The sequence below is a fragment of the Dendropsophus ebraccatus genome, chromosome 7 (assembly GCF_027789765.1).
Source record: "Dendropsophus ebraccatus isolate aDenEbr1 chromosome 7, aDenEbr1.pat, whole genome shotgun sequence".
NCBI classification, from domain to species: Eukaryota; Metazoa; Chordata; class Amphibia; order Anura; family Hylidae; genus Dendropsophus; species Dendropsophus ebraccatus.
Window position 1 is genome coordinate 116,145,128 of NC_091460.1, and position 20,770 is coordinate 116,165,897.

Genomic DNA, 20,770 nt, shown 5'->3' on the forward strand with positions numbered 1-20,770 from the left:
GGTGACCTCCATCATTCTGAGTATAAGATGGTGGGAAAGCTGGGTGACCTCCATCATACTGAGTATAAGATGGTGGGAAAGCTGGGTGACCTCCATCATACTGAGTATAGGATGGTGGGAAAGCTGGGTGACCCCCGTCATACTGAGTATAAGATGGTGGGAAAGCTGGGTAACCTCCATCATACTGACTACAAGATACTGGGAAAGCTGTGTGACCTCCATCATATTTAGTATAAGATGCTGGGAAAGCTGGGTGACCTCCATCCTACTGAGTATAAGATGGTGGAAAAGCTGGTGACCCCCATAATACTGTGTACAAGATGCTGGAAAGCTGGGTGACCTCCATCATACTGAGTATAAGATGGTGGGAAAGCTGGTGACCCCCATAATACTGTGTACAAGATGCTGGAAAGCTGGGTGACCTCCATCATACTAAGTATAAGATGGTGGAAAAGCTGGTAACCCCTATAAAACTGTGTACAAGATGCTGGAAGGCTGGGTGACCTCCATCATACTGAGTATAAGATGGTGGGAAAGCTGGGTGACCTCCATTATACTGAGGATAAGATGGTGGGAAAGCTGGGTGACCTCCATCATTCTGAGTATAAGATGGTGGGAAAGCTGGGTGACCTCCATCATACTGAGTATAAGATGGTGGGAAAGCTGGGTGACCTCCATTATACTGAGGATAAGATGGTGGGAAAGCTGGGTGACCTCCATAATACTGACTACAAATACAAGATGCTGGGAAAGCTGCCTGACCTCCATTATACTGACTACTACGCAAGATGCTGGGAAAGCTGGGGTTACTGTATTTTTACAATAGTTTATATCACTCGATGTACTTCTGTATATATGTCTCCTCTATGTACTCCTGTGTAGGTCTCCACTTGTATATATGTATCATCTATATACTTCTGTATATACGTCTCCTCTATGTACTGCTGTATATATGTATCCTCTATGTCCTCCTGTATATATGCCTCCTCTATGTACTCCTGTATATATATGTATACTCTATGTACTCTTGTATATATATATATATGTATCCTCTATGTACTACTGTATATATGCCTCCCCCTGTATATATGTATCCTCTATGTACTGCTGTATATATGCCTCCCCCTGTATATATGTATCCTCTATGTACTGCTGTATACATGTATCCTCTATTTACTGCTGTATACATGTATCCACTATGTACTCCTGTATATATGTATCCTCTATGTAGCAGGGACACATGCAGGCAGGGGCATTTCCGGATAAGCGAGGGGGGGGGGGGGGGTAGCGGGACACATGGTGCCTCCATCTCGGTAGAGTGTAGTAGTGGAGGTATAGTGGATAATGGGTGAGGTAGTACAGGTATAGATATGGGGGGTATTAGTAATACTGATGAGGGGGATTAGTAGTACAGGTATAGATGTGGGCTGTAGTAGTACAGGTAAAGATGAGGGGTGAGGTAGTACAGGTATAAATGAGGGGTGTATTAGTAGTACAGATGAGGGGGATTAGTAGTACAGGTACAGATGTGGGCTGTAGTAGTACAGGTAAAGATGAGGGGTGTAGTAGGAATAAAGGTATAGATGAGAGGTGACAGGGGCATACTGGGGGAAACTGGGGCAGCTGGGGATGACTGGGAGAGCTGGGGGTGTACGGGGCAAACTGGGGGGTGAGTGGGGCAGCTGGGGGTGACTGAGGGGGACTGGGGCAAACTGGGGTTGACTTAAGCGGGACTGGGGCAGTTGGAGTTGACTGAATGAGGACTAGGGCAGACTGGGGGTGACTGAAGGGGGACTGGGGCAGACTTGGGCGACTGAGGGGGGACTGGGCAGACTGTGGATGACTGAGAGGGACTGGGGCAGACTGGGGTGACTGAGGGGGACTGGGCAGACTGTGGATGACTGAGGGGGACTGGGGGTGACTCTAGGGGGACTGGGGCAGCTGGGGGTGACAGAGGGGCACTGAGGCAGACTGGGGGTGACTCTAGGGGGACTGGGGCAGCTGGGGGTGACAGAGGGGCACTGAGGCAGACTGGGGGTGACTCTAGAGGGATTGGGCATCTGGGGGTGATTGGGGCAGGAGTGCACATATCCCTCCTCCTCTCACCCCGGCACACAGGTTCCCCTCCCGGCCACACGTGCAGGTCCCCGGTCTCTGAAGCAGGCCACAGGGACTGTAGAGGTGATAGCGTCACTGCCATTACTGGAGCTGTACAGCGGGATCGAAGGATGCAGATCCCGCTGTTCAGCTCCAGGACCCGAAGCAACGTTATCACCACTACAGTCCCTGCGGCCTCCTCCAGAGACCGGGGACCTGCACGTGTGGCCGGGAGGGGAGCAGGACGTGATATGTATAGCTGGGGTAGGTCAGTCGCGGCTCTGTTAGGCGGACTGCCGACCGCCCTGCACCTCACCTCCGGCCCGACACTCCACGCACCGCCGCCCGCCATGCACCTCACCTCCGCGCCGCCTGCTTGACCTGCACCTCTTGCCCGGCCGCCAACCCGTCACTCTACGCTGCTCCACCTGCAATGATTTTTTGTGAAAATTGAATTTACGGTTTTAATCAAAATTGATTCTAACCTTCTGGGCAAATTAATTTGATTAATCGCCCAGCCCTAACTCCTCTGTATGTATGTATCCTCTATGCACCCCTGTATATATGTATCCTCTGTATGTCTCCTCCTGTATATATGTCTCCTCCTGTATATATGTATCCTCTGTATGTCTCCTCCTGTATATATGTCTCCTCCTGTATGTATGTATCCTCTATGTACCCCTGTATATATGTCTCCTCCTGTATATATGTATCCTCTGTATGTCTCCTCCTGTATATATGTCTCCTCCTGTATGTATGTATCCTCTATGTACCCCTGTATATATGTCTCCTCCTGTATATATGTATCCTCTGTATGTCTCCTCCTGTATATAAGTCTCCTCCTGTATATATGTATCCTCTATGTACCCCTGTATATATGTCTCCTCCTGTATATATGTATCCTCTGTATGTCTCCTCCTGTATATATGTATCCTCTATGTACCCCTGTATATATGTCTCCTCCTGTATATATGTATCCTCTGTATGTCTCCTCCTGTATATATGTCTCCTCCTGTATGTATGTATCCTCTATGTACCCCTGTATATATGTCTCCTCCTGTATATATGTATCCTCTGTATGTCTCCTCCTGTATATAAGTCTCCTCCTGTATATATGTATCCTCTATGTACCCCTGTATATATGTCTCCTCCTGTATATATGTATCCTCTGTATGTCTCCTCCTGTATATATGTATCCTCTATGTACCCCTGTATATATGTCTCCTCCTGTATATATGTATCCTCTGTATGTCTCCTCCTGTATATATGTCTCCTCCTGTATATATGTATCCTCTATTTACCCCTCTGTATGTCTCCTCCTGTATATATGTATCCTCTATGTACCCCTCTGTATGTCTCCTCCTGTATATACATATCCTATATGTACCCCTGTATATATGTCTCCTCCTGTATATATGTATCCTCTGTATGTCTCCTCCTGTATATATGTCTCCTCCTGTATAAAGTCCAAGGTTGGAACAGCGGAACCTCCCAGGGATGCACAGTCTCCGTCAGGTGGGCCCACACCTGATACTCAATAGCGAAAAAGAAATGGTGTGGAGACAGCATCCATCCAGTGAAAAAATATTTTTACTTTATTTTAAGCCATTGCATATAAAAAGATTACCGACGTTTCGGCTCTAACACTCCTGAGCCTTTCTTAAGTGTTAGAGCTGAAACGTCGGTAATCTTTTTATATGCAATGGCTTAAAATAAAGTAAAAATATTTTTTCACTGGATGGATGCTGTCTCCACACCATTTCTTTTTCTCTATGTACCCCTGTATATGTCTCCTCCTGTATATATGTATCCTATATGTACCCCTGTATAGATGTATCCTCCTGTATATATGTATCCTCTATGTACCCCTGTATATATGTCTCCTCCTGTATATATGTATCCTCTATATACTCCTCAGTATGTCTCCTCTTGTATATATGTATCCTCTATGTACCCCTGTATATATGCCTCCTCCTGTATATATGTATCCTCTATGTACCCCTGTATATATGCTTCCTCCTGTATATATGTATGCTCTATATACTCCTCTGTATGTCTCCTCCTGTATATATGTATCCTCCTGTGTAGGTCTCCTGTATATATGTATCCTCCTGTGTAGGTCTCCTGTGTATATGTATCCTCTATGTCAGGGAGGGGGAACCTTGGCTCTTCAGCTGTTGCAAAACTACAACTCCCATCATCCATGGACAGCCTATGGCTCTCCAGGTATGATGGGAGTTGTAGTTTTGCAGCAGCTGGAGGGCCTTGGTTCCCTCCCCCTGCCTTATGTCCTGCTGTGTAGATCTCCCCCTGTGTAGGTACCTTGCTTGCTGCAGACACCATCTTCTCTGTCTTCAGGCTCTTCTAGCCCAGTTGCAGAAGAACCAGCTGGGAGGAGAGAGCGGCCTCTGGTGGCCGGAGGAAGATACTGCCTACAGCAGTTTGCTTTTCACCATAAGCCTCTTAGGCTTATAGAAAGCATAGTGGCCATACAGGGGGCGGGGCTTACCGGCATGGGGGCGGGGCTTCGGCGGCCGCTTCCATCACAGTCCGGATCCACCACAGCCACAGGTAAATATGACTGAAGAGGGCGGGGCTGTAAGCAGGGGAGGCACTGAGGACTCCAGCCAGCTGTCAGCAGCCATGCGGCCCTGACAACTGGGGGAAGAGCGGCCCGGGGGGCATGTGCCCCCCTGCCCCCCGGCCCAGCCCGCCCCTGGTAGTCCTTATACTTAAAGGGAACCTGTCACCCCCCGTGCCGGGGTGACAGGCTCCTGACCCCCCGTTAGAGCCCCCTATACTCACCTAATGCCGCCGGGTCCCGCTTCTGGATGTGGTCGGGTGATGAAGATCTCAGCCGCTGCAGCCCGGCGCGCACGCTGAGAGATGAGTCCAACACCCATAGAGAATGACAGGAGAGTCCAGCGCTCCGTCATTCTCTATGAGCGTCTGAGATCTGAGATCTTCATCACCCGACCACCTTCAGAAGCGGGACCCGGCGGGATTAGGTGAGTATAGGGGGCTCTAACGGGGGGTCGGGAGCCTGTCACCCCGGCACGGGGGGTAACAGGTTCCCTTTAAAGGGACATTCTCATCACAGCTTGTTAGGGTGGTTAGGGGATAACAAGCTACAATGGGAATACCTTTTTAATCTGCGTCAGAGCTATCAACAAGCTGGGTTGTGTCAAAGTGACTGTTGCCTTTCAGCCTGTCCTACCAATCCTTACTGTGATTTCTCATTGAGTAATTGTCTCATTGGGAGTGCTAATGCCTACAGTGCGTGGTGCCGCCAAGCAGGGCCGCAGTCTGCCCAAACAGGGCAATAGTAGAGCAACATGGATACCACAAGGACAGAAAGACAAACACTCATTGGAAGATCAATAAAACAATCCAAAGTAAATTGATACAATCCAGCCAGGGCCTTATGTACAGGTCATACTGACCTATGCACTTAGACTGAATACACTGCATCAGGGTGGTTTCACAATCGGCAGAAACTTGAGTGCAAATACAGCTCATGAAAGGGTTAATGCTCCCCTTACAAGTCAGCCAATTAAAAAATGACTTTAAAACAGTCCTCTTGCTTATTTCCAGTCTGGTAACATGATTGCTCCTGACAGCCAGTGCTCTATTCCTCACTTAGCAACTCTAACTGTTTTCAGTAAAATCTTCCGTGTCATTCCTGATTGGATAGGTCCCGGCACACGCCCGGCAAGCTAAATGATGTTTTTTTCCCCACAGAACAAGGGCCCATTGAATTCTCCACATTTGCAAAACACATAAATACGCAAAGAGGCAGTAAAGAGGTAGTCATTATTAACTATTATTCAATGGTAAAACAAATATTTTCTATAACTATTATTATTATGTATAAATGTATATAGAATGCCATTTTAGAAAGTGTGCATTCTAGATATACTCAGTATACACATCACTTAGGGGGCATTCAGATGTTTCGTGATTACGGTCTGTGCACGGATGATGTGCTATGGACCAGAATCATGGAAGTTCTGGCATTGTGATTCATTTTGATGCCAGAGCTCAGAATCAGTTTAAGGCCATGTTCACACAACGTATGTTTAGCATAAATCACGTCCGTAAACATGGTAAACATACGTTGTATTTAAATAAATGGAATCCCGGCCAGAGCGTATACACACAGTATACGCCCCGCCCGGTATTTCATCTGGCCACACAAAAAACTGACATGTCAGTTTTCTGCGGCCGCTATTTATTGAATAGCAGCCGCACAGAACATGTCAGTTCACACAACGTAATAAGGGGAAGATAGAACATCTCCTTCTACAACAGAGATCTGAATACCAAAAGCATAGATTGTTATTGGAGAAAATAAACATTTAACAAGAAACAAACTATTGTAATGGTGCGTTTACATGGAACGATTATCGTTCGAATTTTCGCAATAATGATCGCATTTGAGCGATAATCGGCTCGTGTAAACACAGCGAACGATCAAGTGACGAGCGAGAAATCGTTCATTGTGATCTTTCATCATGTTCTCAAATCGTCGTTGGTCGTTCGCTAAAAATTCGCAGATCGCTTCGTGTAAACAGTCTTCAAAGATTCACCCTATGTGTGAGATGGGCTCAAGCGATCTTAAAAACGATCGCAATAATAATTTTTCTAACGATTTATTCATCTAAACGCTGATCGTTATAAAAACCAAATCATTGCTTCAAAATCGTTAAACGATCGATTGGGCGAATTATCACACCGTGTAAATGTAGCATAAGGGAAACTCTGGTAGTAAAGCTGTAAGTTTCACATGTAGCTAATTGAAACAATCAAACTGACATGGTAGCGAAGCTGCTGGCGTGGTCTAAAGAAGGAAGAGAGGTGTTACTCAATGATTTGAGGTAGAATTTGTAGGATGAAGGCAGGGGCGTAGCTAGGATTCATGGGGCCCCATAGCAAAAAACTGTATGGGGCCCCATGAATCCTGTACGCCCCCCCCCCCTGCCCCGCCAAACACAGACAATGACACACATATACACACACAGAGGCACCATTAACATATATACAGATACGCCACTGACATACACACATATATACTCTGTAATGTGATTACACTAGTGCTGATGTATACACCATGAATAGACTGTACACAGGGAAATCATCTCAGTGTAATAAGAAATACTCAACCAGAAATAAAAGAAAATGCAGAAGATATTAGTGGTGGGTTTTTTTATTAGAGCCCAACATTAATAGAAGCTGCTGCAGAACATCTTTGGGAGCAAACCTGTCAATCACTTGAGACACTACTGACATACACAAACACACACACATATACACCAGTGCTACGGACACTGCTGACATACACACACACATATATAGCCACAGATACATACACATATTGACATATAAATACAGGGCTCCAGATGGCGACCAAAATGGTCGCCAATGCGACTGACATTTTGCAAATGGCGCCCAGATCTATTAATCTGGGCGCCATTTGCGACTGGCCCCGGCGGCGGCGCGCTGTCTCTTTAAGATGCGCGGCTGATGCGCGGCTGCCGGGGGTGTCCCGTCCTATCCCCGGCAGCGCGGCGCATCAGTGAGCTGCCTGGGGCCCTGACTTCCGGCACAGGAAGCGCACGTCAGAGACGCTTCCTGTGTCAGAAGTCACATCCCCGGCGTACACTGACGCGCCGCGCTGCCGGGGATAGGATGGGACACCCCCGGCAGCCGCGCATCAGCCGGGGACAGCACCTAAAGAAGAAGAGGATCGCCGGGGGAGCGGGTTGTCAGGTGAGTTTGTGTGTTTGTTTTTTTTAAATATTGCTTAGCATAGAGGAAAGGGGGGGGGGGCTTTATAATGGGGGGAAGAGAAGGGGGGGGCATCTATAATGGGGGGAGAAGAGGGGCCATATTCAAGGGGGGGAGAGGGGGCCATCTATAAGGGGAGGGGGTATCTATAAGGGGGGAGAAGAGGGGGCATCTATAATGGGGGGGGGGAGAGGGGGCATCTATAAGGGGAGGGGGTATCTATAAGGGGGGGAGAAGAGGGGGCATCTATAATGGGGGGGGGAGAGGGGGCATCTATAAGGGGAGGGGGTATCTATAAGGGGGGAGAAGAGGGGGCATCTATAATGGGGGGGAGAGGGGGCCATCTATAAGGGGAGGGGGTCATCTATAAGGGGGGGAGAAGAGGGGGCATCTATAATGGGGGGGGAGAGGGGGCCATCTATAAGGGGAGGGGGGTCATCTATAAGGGGGGGGGTCATCTATAAGGGGGGGAGAAGAGGGGGCATCTATAAGGGGAGGGGGTATCTATAAGGGGGGGGGGGAGGGGGCATCTATAATGGGGGTAGAGAGGGGGCATCTATAAGGGGAGGGGGCCATCTATAAGTGTAGGGCAAACTGGCTGCAGACACTGGGAGATAGATATATGCACAATTATTATTATCAGGGCCCCTCAGGTGTCTGTATTGTAGGGGGTCACTTGCATTAGTCACTAGGCGAGAGATGGGGGGTCACTATGGCTGCAGTCATAAGTCTAGCTCAGTATGTATAGACTGTTGCAAGCTTTTAAAGGGAACCTGTCACCCCCGGTGACGGGGTGACAGGCTCCCAACCCCCCGTTAGAACCCCCTATACTCACCTCACCGCGCCGGGTCCCGCTTCTGAAGATGGTCGGGTCCCGGAGATCTCAGCCGCTGCAGCCCGGCGCGCACACTGAGAGATGAGTCCAACGCTCATAGAGAATGACAGAGCGCTGGACTCTCCCGTCATTCTCTATGAGCGTTGGACTCATCTCTTAGCGCACGCCGGGCTGCAGCTGCTGAGATCTCCGTGACCCGACCATCTTCAGAAGCGGCACCCGGCGCGATGAGGTGAGTATAGGGGGTTCTAACGGGGGGTTGGGAGCCTGTCACCCCGGCACGGGGGTCGACAGGTTCCCTTTAAGTTCAAGTTCAGAAGAGTAAGCCTCATTAGAAGGCTAGCCAAGTGAAGCTGAAGTACTGAGTCAGACTGAAAACGTTCAACATGGAAACTTGCAACTTGACAACCATATACAAACTAAGAAAAGAAAGGATCTAAAGGAGGAGGATGCTGCCGTGGCCTCTGCACACAGTAAGTCCCATTTAACATAACATTAATTTTACATGGTTTAAAATGTTGGCGACCAAATATTCTATTTGGCGCCTAAATTTTTCAGGTTAGGAGCCAATGGCTCCTAGGTAAATTTTTTAGTCTGGAGCCCTGTAAATATATACACAGACACATATATACACACACTGACACACATACACAGATACATATATACACTCACTGACATATAAATATATACACAGACACATATATACACACACTGACACACATACACAGATACATATATACACTCACTGACATATAAATATATACACAGATACATATATACACTCACTGACACACATACACAGATACATATATACACTCACTGACATATAAATATATACACAGATACATATATACACTCACTGACACACATACACAGATACATATATACACTCACTGACATATAAATATATACACAGATACATATATACACACACTGACACACATACACAGATACATATATACACTCACTGACATATAAATATATACACAGATACATATATACACACACTGACATATAAATATATACACAGATATATATATACACACACTGACACAGATACATATATACACACACTGACACACATACAGATACATATATACACACACTGACACACATACACAGATACATATATACACTCACTGACACACATACACAGCACTTACAACTCCCAGGCTTCCCCCCTCCTCCTCCTGTAGTCTGGGCTGATCTTCACATAGAAGTATTGAGGACCTTTGGGTCATGTGACCCAAAGGTCCTTAATCCCTCTCCTGTGCCGTCTGGCAGGTCCTGCTCCTCTGTTCAGCCCGCTCACCCGGCATTACAGTGAGGGGGCTGAACAGTGCAGTGGGGGTCCCTCTTCCTCTCTGGACCCCTGGGGGAGCAGGGTACCTACCATGAAGGCAGGGCAGGCTTCCTCGGGCCCCCTTTCTGCAGGGGCCCCATAGCAGTCGCCTTCCCTGCCTTCATTGTAGCTACGCCACTGGATGAAGGTAACGCGATCAGGATAGGATCACTGTCCAGTTATACCAATGTTTGTGATACTGTACCTGAGTGGATTTAGCTTCAGCTATACATTCCTCCATAACGGAGATATGAAGAACCTCCTTAAAGAAGAAGTCTGGCGAAAAATTTTATTAAAGTATTGTATTGCCCCCCAAAAGTTATACAAATCCCCAATATACACTTATTATGGGAATACACATAAAGTGTTTTTTTTCCCTCCACTTACTACTGCATCAAGGCTTCACTTCCTGGATAAAATGGTGATGTCACGACCCGATTCCCAGAGCTGTGCGGGCTGTGGCTGCTGGAGAGGATGATGGCAGAGGGATGCTCAGTGTCCCTCCAGTGCCCTGTGTCCCTCAGTGTCCCCCTGGCATCATCCTCTCCAGCAGCCACAGCCCGCACAGCTCTGGGAGTCGGGTCGTGACATCACCATGTTATCCAGGAAGTGACATCACCATGTTATCCAGGAAGTGACATCACCATGTTATCCAGGAAGTGAAGCCTTGATGCAGTAGTCAGTGCAGGGAAAAAAGCTCTTTATAAGCATTTCCCGTAATAAGTGTATATCGGTGATTTGTATAACTTTAGAGGGCAATACAATACTTTAATAAAAATTTCACCAGACTTCTCCATTAAGCCACTCTGTCATTGTGAGAGTGCTAGTGGATTTCCACTTCTGTGGGATAACAGCTTACGCTGCTGATATAAGGGATGCACACTAGACCTTTCTTATGCTACGTTTACACGGAACGATTATCGTTCGAATTTGCAGGATAACGATCGCAATTGAGCGATAATCGCTCCGTGTAAACATAGTGAATGTTTAAGCGACGAGCGAGAAATCGTTCATTTTGATCTTTGAACGTGTTCTCAAATCGTCGTTGGTCTTTTGCAAAAAATTTGCAGATCGCTTTGTGTAAACAGTCTTTCACCAATTTAACCTATGTGTGAGATAGGCTTAAGCGATCGCAAAACGATTTTTCCGTATGATATATCGTTCCGTCTAAACGCTGATCGTAATAAAAAACAAATTGTTATTTTGAAATCGTTAATCGTGAGATCGGGCGAATTATCGATCGGTGTAAACGCAGCATTAAGCTCTTTTAGTTTACCCCTTAGGGTAGATAAAAGTACATTTGATGGGGTGTTTTCGAAGAGTGAACCTGTGGCCTTATGAAGAATGTCAAACACCTGGGACTAGAGATGAGCGAACCTGGAGCATGCTCGAGTCGATCCGAACCCGAACTTTCGGCATTTGATTAGCGGTGGCTGCTGAACTTGGATAAAGCCCTAAGGCTATGTGGAAATCATGGATATAGTCATTGGCTGTATCCATGTTTTCCAGACAACCTTACCGCTTTATTCAAGTTCAGCAGCCCCAGCTAATCAAATGCCAAACGTTCGTGTTCGGATCGACTCGAACCCGAACCCGGTTCGCTCATCTCTTCCTGGGACCAAAACGACTACACAGGTGGGCAAGCCCACCAAATATGCATCACTGTACCACAAGCTGAGCCGTACCTCCAACACACATCCGGTGAATTTGGATAAAGTGTGTGGAACAAACATGAGGTCCTGTACCACCTCGAAACAACGTTAAAATGTGTCTCCTGTGTTTTAACAGAAATTGATGTTTTATGGCAATCTTGTGCTGTAAAGGTGCAGCCCAGCTCTCTTTCCCAACTAGCTTGAAATGTAATGGTGAATGAGGCATTTTCTTGAGTGATTTCTTACAGAGCAGTCATTAGCAATTCTTAAGAATAGCCAGAATTCAGCTGACTAAGGGCCCTATTACACGGGACGATTATCGTGCGAAAAATCGTTAAATCGTTCAACTTTAAACGATAATCGTTCTGTGTAATTGCAGGCAACGATCGAAACATCGTTGGTATGTCGTTGAACGTTGATATAGATCTGAACCTAAAATTAACGTTAATTGTTCGCTAATCGTTCGCTGTAATTCCACATTCGTTCGCTCAAGTTCCGCGTTTTTTCACTAATCGTTCAGTGTAATTGCACATTGTTCATTGTTTTTCGTGGATCAGAAGGAATAAACGCTCATAGTAACGATGGCAATAACGATCGTAGTAACGATCATAACTAACGATTATTGTTCTGTGTAATATGGTGAACGATTTCAGGTTAATCGTTAAAAATCGCTCAGTGTAATAGGACCCTAAGCCAAGGGGACCTGTCAGAAACAAGGAGAGGTCCCTTCATTACAGTGAGCTATGCTTAGTGTTTCAAAGTTTAAAAACAAGCTGGGAATGGGGTGACAAGTCAAGGAGGTATCTCTCTGCACTCTTTTTTGCCTTGCTGGGCTCAATTGATAGGTCTGTCCCTGTTGGGTGCCAAAGGGGCAAACACCCCCTTTAAAAAAAAAAAAAAAAAAAAAAATATATATATATATGTATATATATATATATATATATATATATATATATATATATATATATATACAATCTCCCAAGTGTCCCTACTTTTGAGCCAAGTCCCTCTGTCCCTCTTCGCCCCTTACACGTCTCTCTTTGACCTAGGAGTTAGATTTGCATTAGTAAACTTTCTATGTTGCTTTAGAAAGTGTCTGGTTTCTTACTGTATAATAGTCCCACACTTGCATATTATTCCATCAGGTTTTTCAAAGTGGATCCTAAAAATAGTTATATTCAGATGAATTGGATTACGAGCATAATTCGTTCCGGGACTGTGCTTGTAATCCAAATCCACTCTCAAACCAAAGCAAATTTTCCCATAAGAAATCACTGATATGCAGACAATTGGTTCAACACCCCAAAAATAATGATTTTTTTTTATTCTGAATAACATGTAGAACAAATAAAAAAACAATCAATGAGAAACAGCTGAATATGTGATATTATAAGTTACTGTACAGTATAGCAATCAGCATGTGGAGTATAATGTATAGTAAGAGCATAAACCTGAAAATACAGCAGCAGTTTGTGGATACAGGATGGAACTGCAGATCCCCATAATGCAGTAGTGTAGTACAACAGGCTAGAATAGAGAAGCAGGGCTGCTGTCAGAGGTCTGTGTGGTCACATGACAGCAATGGGAAAGGGGCGTGTTCAGCCTGGACCAATCAAGAAGTGAGAATCACAGAGCTGTGCAGGAGGACAGGGACAGAAACTTTATATACAGCAGTGTGAATGGCTGAGTGTAAGTGCAGGCACATTATAGCAGCAGTGTATAGCTGAGTATGAGTGCAGGCACATTATAGCAGGAATGGAGAGGATGGACAGAGACTGCAGGGAGTATAAAGGAATGAGCAAGGCAGACGTAAGCCCAGTATAGCAGCACTCTGTGACCAGGGAGAGAGGGGTTACAGCTATGGAGAGATTACCTCCACAGTCCTGTCTCCTGATGTAACCCCCAGCCTGAAGTGGATCTGCTATGATTTGGAAGGTGGTGAAGACTTCCTGGGTCAGAGTACAGGGCTGTAGACCACTCTGTGCAGACCAGACAGCTACCCCACTCGCCCTCCCACCCAATACTGGGAGCTCTTAAACCAAAGCAATGCTCTCAATCCAAGTTACAATTTTGAAAAACACATACAGCCCCATCATCACATATTTGGTCAGATGAATTGTCCCCTCTACACAGGCTGCCTATTGAAGTCGAGCCCTGTATCAATACAACACATGTCGGAGCTGGTAGCAGGCTTGTTTTTATTGGCAGGGAACTGGCCAGTGGCATTGGCATATGAGCACAACGCCTATCTGCTTACTTCTCTATATACAGAAGAGGTGGGTGTGTTCCTGTCAAGCGCTGCTTTATCATGTGCCTTAAGAGTCTGCTGCTGCCTTACTCATGAGCAACCTGAACTTGCTGTCACATTACTAGCAGCGTTGTGTCCTGTTTAATCCATGACGTCAAGCATGCTGCACACAGAGGAGTAAGGTAGGGTTAATCTGGGAGTGTTAACGCTTTATATGCCGGATATAGATCAATTGTCTACTAAACATTGCGATACCGATTTGGATTAGCCTACGTTGTCAGATTGTGCACACAGTGGGAAGAAGGAGGGTGGAAGACGGGAGTAACATACTGATTCTGCACTGACACTTGAGAGTACACTGGCTACTTATGGGAACACAGTATCCGTAAGGAAAATGCCTAAATATTTGGAGAAGTCCTATAAAGGGATACTTCTACCTCAAGGTATTTAATTATACTGGTAGGACACATTAAAGGGTTTTTTCCATCTCAACTAATATAGTTAATCTTGTTAAAGGGGTTGTCTAGCGAAAATCTTTTCTTTCTAATCAACTGGTTTCAGTTGATTTGTAATATACTTCTATTTAAAAATCTCAAGTCTTCCCATACTTATCAGCTGCTGTATGTCCTGCAGGAAATGTTGTTTTCTTTCCTGTCTGACACAGCAATTAGCAAACTTGTCTTAAGAACAATAATGGTGCACTTTTTTTTTTTCAAGTTTGCACCTTGTGCATCATACGGGCAGAGAGGGGGCACGTCCCAAATTTATTTACCTGAAATAGGCCAAAAACAGTCTAAATATCTACACCGACTCCAATCTGCGCAACAGCCTCCGCTACACTAGATTTATCAAGAGCCATGGACCTTTTCATAAATTCAACATCAGGAAACCGAGGAAATTTTTAATTTTCCCCTATACCTCTATACATCTACATTATAGCTGTACGCAATGCCTCGTCGCTTGAAATCATCTTCCTTTCTGAGATTTATGCCCCTTCCTTATATACCTGAAGGCAGATTTAAATCCTGCACAGGCGCGGCCTAGTGCGATAACAGAGCATGCGTGGTCAACATCACTGAAGCTTCTCTGCGCAGGACCTACAGGACGTGCCTTCCAATCGAAGATGAAGGAACAAGAGCTGGGGAAGGTTGGTCTTTTCATTGCAGCCAAGTACCATTTAAAGAGTACTCCAGTGAAAGAATTTTTTTTTTCAATCAACTGGTGCTACAAAGCCCCACTATAGTATTGCACAACCAAATGTGCCGCCACAAGTGCATATAGACTAGGCAATATACAATTACACAAAACAAGAAAGGCCCAAAGGGCCAACATGCACTTGACTCACCCCAAACTCAACTAGTTCTGCTCCATCAGGAGGAGGGCAAATGGCTCCTGATGGGGTGAAACTAGTTGAGGCGCAGTGTATCCAATCTCTTTTTGAAAAAGCACCTTGCAACCAGTACTTATAGGGGGAGATTTATCAAACATGGTGTAAAGTAAAACTGGCTCAGTTGCCCCTAGCAACCAATCAGATTCCACTTTTCATTTTCCTAAGAGTCTGTAAGGAATGAAAGGTGGAATCTGATTGGTTGCTAGGGGCTACTGGGCCAGTTTCACTTTACACCATGTTTGATAAATCTCCCCCATAGTGTATTTTTAACGTGTCACTAGCACTTTAAGTACATTTAGGGTACTTGTGACCCTTTGGGCTTTTCTGTTTTTGTGTAATGCTCTCTAGTGCTGGGCTCCATTAGTGTTCTCATATAGTATTAGAACAACCATTGTGCAGGGTCCATATAATATAAGGCCCCATATATGCAACCCCGATATAATATTGGGCCAGCTCTGTGTAGCCCCCATATAGTATTAGGCTCCTCTGAGCAGCCCCCATATAGTATTAGGTTCCTATGTTAAGTGCCATGTACTAGATAGATAAAATGGTGTTATTATCTTGACAGTAATAGGAATTATAAGATCTTTAGAAGGGAGCAGGTCAAGTCTCTGCACTATATAACCCCTCACATGTATCAGACATACAGTATATGGCATATCTTTTGGAAGTGAATACCCCTTTAAATGACGGAATAGTATAGGGCTATTTTCATTGTACACAGTCAGGTGTTTATGACATTACAAAGGGGATGTTTAGGAGATGTGTACACATAATAGTGCCCAGGAGTCAGGTTGGAGATGGAAAAGTCAATAGGAATTTGTAAATAAAAGAACTTATATAGAACCAACAAACCCCCATGATGGAATTACCAGCAACATCGCTTTAGCCATTTTAGTTAAATCCTGCATTGTATTAATATGTAAATTGGGAAGTCTGGCATGGTGGGGGTGGGGCTACATGACCTGATGCAATGACGTCACTCCGGACGATCAATACAAAGTGTTGCCTAAATATTAACAAAGAGGAGTGGGCAGGTGGGTAGATCACTGCACTGAGGGTGGTAGTTCTTCCCCCAGTACACCTAGCTGCCTCATTTACATATTAATAAAGAGCAATATTTTATTAATACAGTGCTGAGGATGAAGGTAAGAAAATTAGCTTAAAGGGGGTTTCCAGGATTAGAAAAAACACAGCTACTTTCTTGCAAAAATGTGCCGCCCCTGTCCTCAGGTTGTGTGTGGTATTACAATTCAGCTCCATTCACTTTAATGGAACTTAGCTGCAAAACCCCACACCCAAACTGAGAACAGTAGAGGAACAGTTTCTGGAGTAAAGTGGCTATGTATTTCTAAGAGTACTATTACACGGAACGATAATCGGACGAATCAGCCCTATCCGGCAGATTATCGCTCTGTGTAATAAACACAGCGATCAACCGATGACAACGATCACTGGCTTGATCGTTGATATAGGTTTGGACCTATAATTGTTGGGCACCGACCGCGCATCGCTATGTGTAATAGCGGTGCGCGGCCGGCAGCTAATGATTTGCAAAGTGCATACATTACCTATCCATGGTCCATGGCTCCTCCTGCGCTCTGTTTCTCTCTTAGCTGACAGGCTGCTCAGCCAATCACTGGCCGGGACTGCCGTGGCCAGTGATTGGCTGAGCGGCCTGTCAGCTAAGACAGGCCGCTCTGAAGCTGCAGTGCACAGGACCCGGGGAGAAGCAGAGCGCAGGAGGAGCCCTGGACCATGGATAGGTAATGTATGCAGTTTAAAGCAAGGACTGCAAGGACATCGGTAACGATGTCCATGCAGCCCTTGTTAAACGATTGTCGGGCCGTGTAATGCTACGTTTACACGGGACGATAAATGGCCTGATCGCACGATTAATGATGTCAGAGTAACGTTTTTTTTAAATAACGATCAGCGTTTAGACGGTACGATATATCGTACGGAAAAATCGTTTTGCGATCGTTTTCAGCCAATCAGTGCTCCTCTTCAGCACTGATTGGCTGAAGAGGAGCTGTTTGAAGTTCCCGGCTCCCCTCTTCAGCCAATCAATGCACTGAAGAGGGGAGCCGGAAATTTCGAACACCTGCTACGCCGAGCAGGTAAGGTATGCTCGCGGCGGGCTATCGGATTTCTCGTTTGTCGTTTGATCATTTGCTGCATTTACACGTACGATTATCGTTTGAATTCTATCGTTATCGCGCAAATTTGCACGATAATCTTTAAACGCGTGTAAACGCAGCATAATAGGCCCAGTAAACGAGGAGATTGGTGCTCGTTTACAGTTATTATTGGCCATGTAATAGTACCCTAAGCCTGGACAACCCCTTAAATTCTTGGCATCCCCAAATCTATGAGAACATAACAGCTAGTGGGAATCTCCCTTTAAATCTATTTGCTTCTCATAGCTGAAGATTTGCTTCAATCTAAACCAATCCTGACAATCCTAAACCTGTAACACCTGTAATGGTGCATTTACACAGACAGATTTATCTGACAGATCTTTGAAGCCAGAGTCAGGAACAGACTATAAACAGAGAACATAAAGGAATGCCTGAGATCTATCCTTTATTCAAATCCATTCCTGGCTTTGGCTTAAACAAAGCCAGGAATGTGTAAACCCACCATTAGACATTAGAGATGAGCAAATTTACAGAACAAAGGAAGCTAGTCGCTTTGTTAGCTCAGGAATCTGCTTATCAGCCGGCTGCCTTTGAAGTCCGTGCTGCTGCGCCCTGGAAAAACTGGATCCAGTCCTGAGAAACTTCTGGAGTGGAGCAGCACAGAGCCGCATGGACTTCAAAAGCAGCAGAGTGATAAGCAGATGGCCGCGCTAACACAGTGATTCGCATTCGCAGCTTGGACTGTAAATTCGCTCACTAGTCCTGATGATTTGCTACACTGTATCAGCATAGGGAATATATATATTTATATATCTATCTAACTGAATATTCCACCAAAGACTGTTTACACCTGATACAATAGAAGCATAAACCTCACTTTAAGCTGCATAGTTTTTCAGCTTCTGGATGATTACTAGTGATGAGTGAACATGTTTGTAAATTTTGGCAGGTTTGTATAAACCCACGAACAATTTGTTTAATGATCGGAATAGTTATAACGATAATTCTAGAACATATTCGAACATGCGAACGTTTATCTCGGGATGCACGCAACTGCATACGCAAACCCAAGTTTCTTCCCACCAACTTTAAAGAGCCGATGAAGGTGTGAGGAAGGAAGGGCGCATCAGGTAATGTTTATCACTGGCGTTACTGTGATTGGCTGTGCAATTAGCGCCATTATGTACGTTACGTACATGCGATAAAAACTTGACGGTGAGGGGAATTTTCTCACAGTCTTTCCTGATTCTTGTGCCGTTCAGTAGGGAGAGTGACACGAGCAGGGACAGCATCTGATTATAGTTAGGCGGCAATATTCACAGCGGTAGGTAGTCAGTGTAGGGAGGGAGAGCTGACCGAGTAGGGCTTAGAACATTGTGAAATTGTCAGTGCAGAGAGGGTGACAGAATCCAAGGTTTTAGCACTATAAAGATTCATTTCTTAACCCTGTAGTGACTAGGCATCTTCTGTGAAAAAAAAGTTAAGGACCTAACAGTCCTTTTTAGGGCTAATTCTAATTCGCTGTCTTTTTCAAGCATAAACACGTGATCCATAACGCAAATATATACACACTTACACAGGTGTTCACAAAATTAAGGGGTGTTATCACCCTACACACGAGATCAAATACACATCTAGTGCACAGCAAAAAAAATTTATTGTAATAAAATTGATTATAATCAAGTTCATTCATGTTAGTGAGCAGTGTCCAATTCTTTTTCTCCTGAAATCCACATATTCGAAAAAAGTTACATCCAATAATGGTGCATGTTAGTGTCCCAATGTGAATAAAGTTCAAGAAAACGTCCACTTTGAAAAATAACTTTAGCGGGTAGGCATAACTGTAAATAAATTATCCTTATTATGATTCCATATGGGTAGATGTCAGGATCCTTTCACCATGATCAGCAGTATATCCTCCGAAGAAAAGTAGGTCATTGGTCACATGCGGTCGTATCCTGGGGAGTAAAAAACGCATAGGGGGAAGACCACATGCGGAGTAGCTGTATCTCCCTGCCGGCTCATCAGCTATGACTTTCCAGTCCGGCCTTCAGACGTCTTGGTGTGAATAAATCCCAAGTTCAGGGTCTCACTCCGAACAGGAACCGAACAGACCAGGTGAGTGATCACGGCAGTGAGTCCATTACGGTACTCAAACACGTACTCAGCTGACATGCCAGGAGAATCTACATAGTGTAATTAAAGGGGTTATCCAGCGCTACAAAAACATGGCCACTTTCCCCCTACTGTTGTCTCCAGTTCGGGTGGGGTTTTGAAACTCAGTTTCATTGAAGTAAATGGAGCTTAATTGCAAACTGCACCTGAACTGGAGACAACAGAAGGGGGAAAAGTGGCCATGTTTTTGTAGTGCTGGATAATCCCTTTAAGTCATTGCATATATATGCAACGGAGAATAAAAGATACGCTAATGCTATGTATTTGCTTCAATATTACAGATTTTATGTTTTGCACCTGATAATCTGTATGCATGTCTCCATACTGTATGTGTATATATATATATATATATATATATATATATATATATATATATATATATATTAGTGTTTCACAGTCCCCAATTCTCCAATACAAAGTATATGGGAGAAGGACAGGCCGCGTAACGCTATGAGGCCTGACGTCCATGCTGCTGATAAGATCCCATCAGCTGAGCCCTTGGAGGCGGCGCTGTTCCCTCTCCCGCCCGCCGTATCTGGGTTACATTAGTGCGGCAGCGGCGGGTGAGGAATGCGCGGTGACCTCTGCGGGGCCCCGCCCTCCTTCCCTGGTGGAGCTGGTAATCAGCCAGGACGTGGAGGCGGTGGCTGCAGGGGCGCGCTGCTATTGGCTGCCTAATGTTGATGGGCGGGGAAAGCAGCAGGCTCTGGGCCCCGGCGGCTTTGTAGCAGCTTCAGTTCCCCGTAGCTATCAGGAGGAGAGGCTGCTACCGGATAAGGGCCCCATCACTGCACCGGATCCCCTTACAGGTAAGAGGAGCTGCTAGCGGGAAACATGGCGGCTGCAGCTGAGCGCCGGGAAAGCGCTGTATCGGCTGCAGCCCCTGACCGGGTGAGCGGGTCCCCTGCCGGTGGGTGTGTCACCCGGGTGTAGGACAGGAGCACGGCTCTCCTGTGTTTACATTGCATCTCCTATGACGTCACTGCCGTGGGTTACAGGATCAGCTGCTGATCTAGAAGCTTCTTCGCCCATCCCTACAGACCGGAGGGCTCAATGAGTGGCCGGGCTGTATGTACCGGCTGTGTGCTATGTACCGGGGCTGT

The 20,770-nt window shown here is 45.6% G+C and overlaps 1 protein-coding gene across 3 annotated transcripts in view; it reads left to right on the forward strand.

Annotated features, from left to right (window-relative positions):
* Positions 1–20,770, forward strand: part of PPM1K (protein phosphatase, Mg2+/Mn2+ dependent 1K) — a 42,828-nt gene that overhangs the window by 5,353 nt on the left and 16,705 nt on the right. The window contains exon 1 of one of the 3 annotated variants that reach the window (XM_069978262.1): positions 14,056–14,143. The exons of 1 other annotated variant lie outside the window; for it this stretch is intronic. The gene's annotated coding sequence lies outside the window, so the exon portion shown is untranslated. Of the gene's footprint in view, positions 1–14,055; positions 14,144–20,350; positions 20,477–20,770 lie in introns of those variants that run through there. One more of the 3 variants, XM_069978261.1, reaches the window with a different exon arrangement.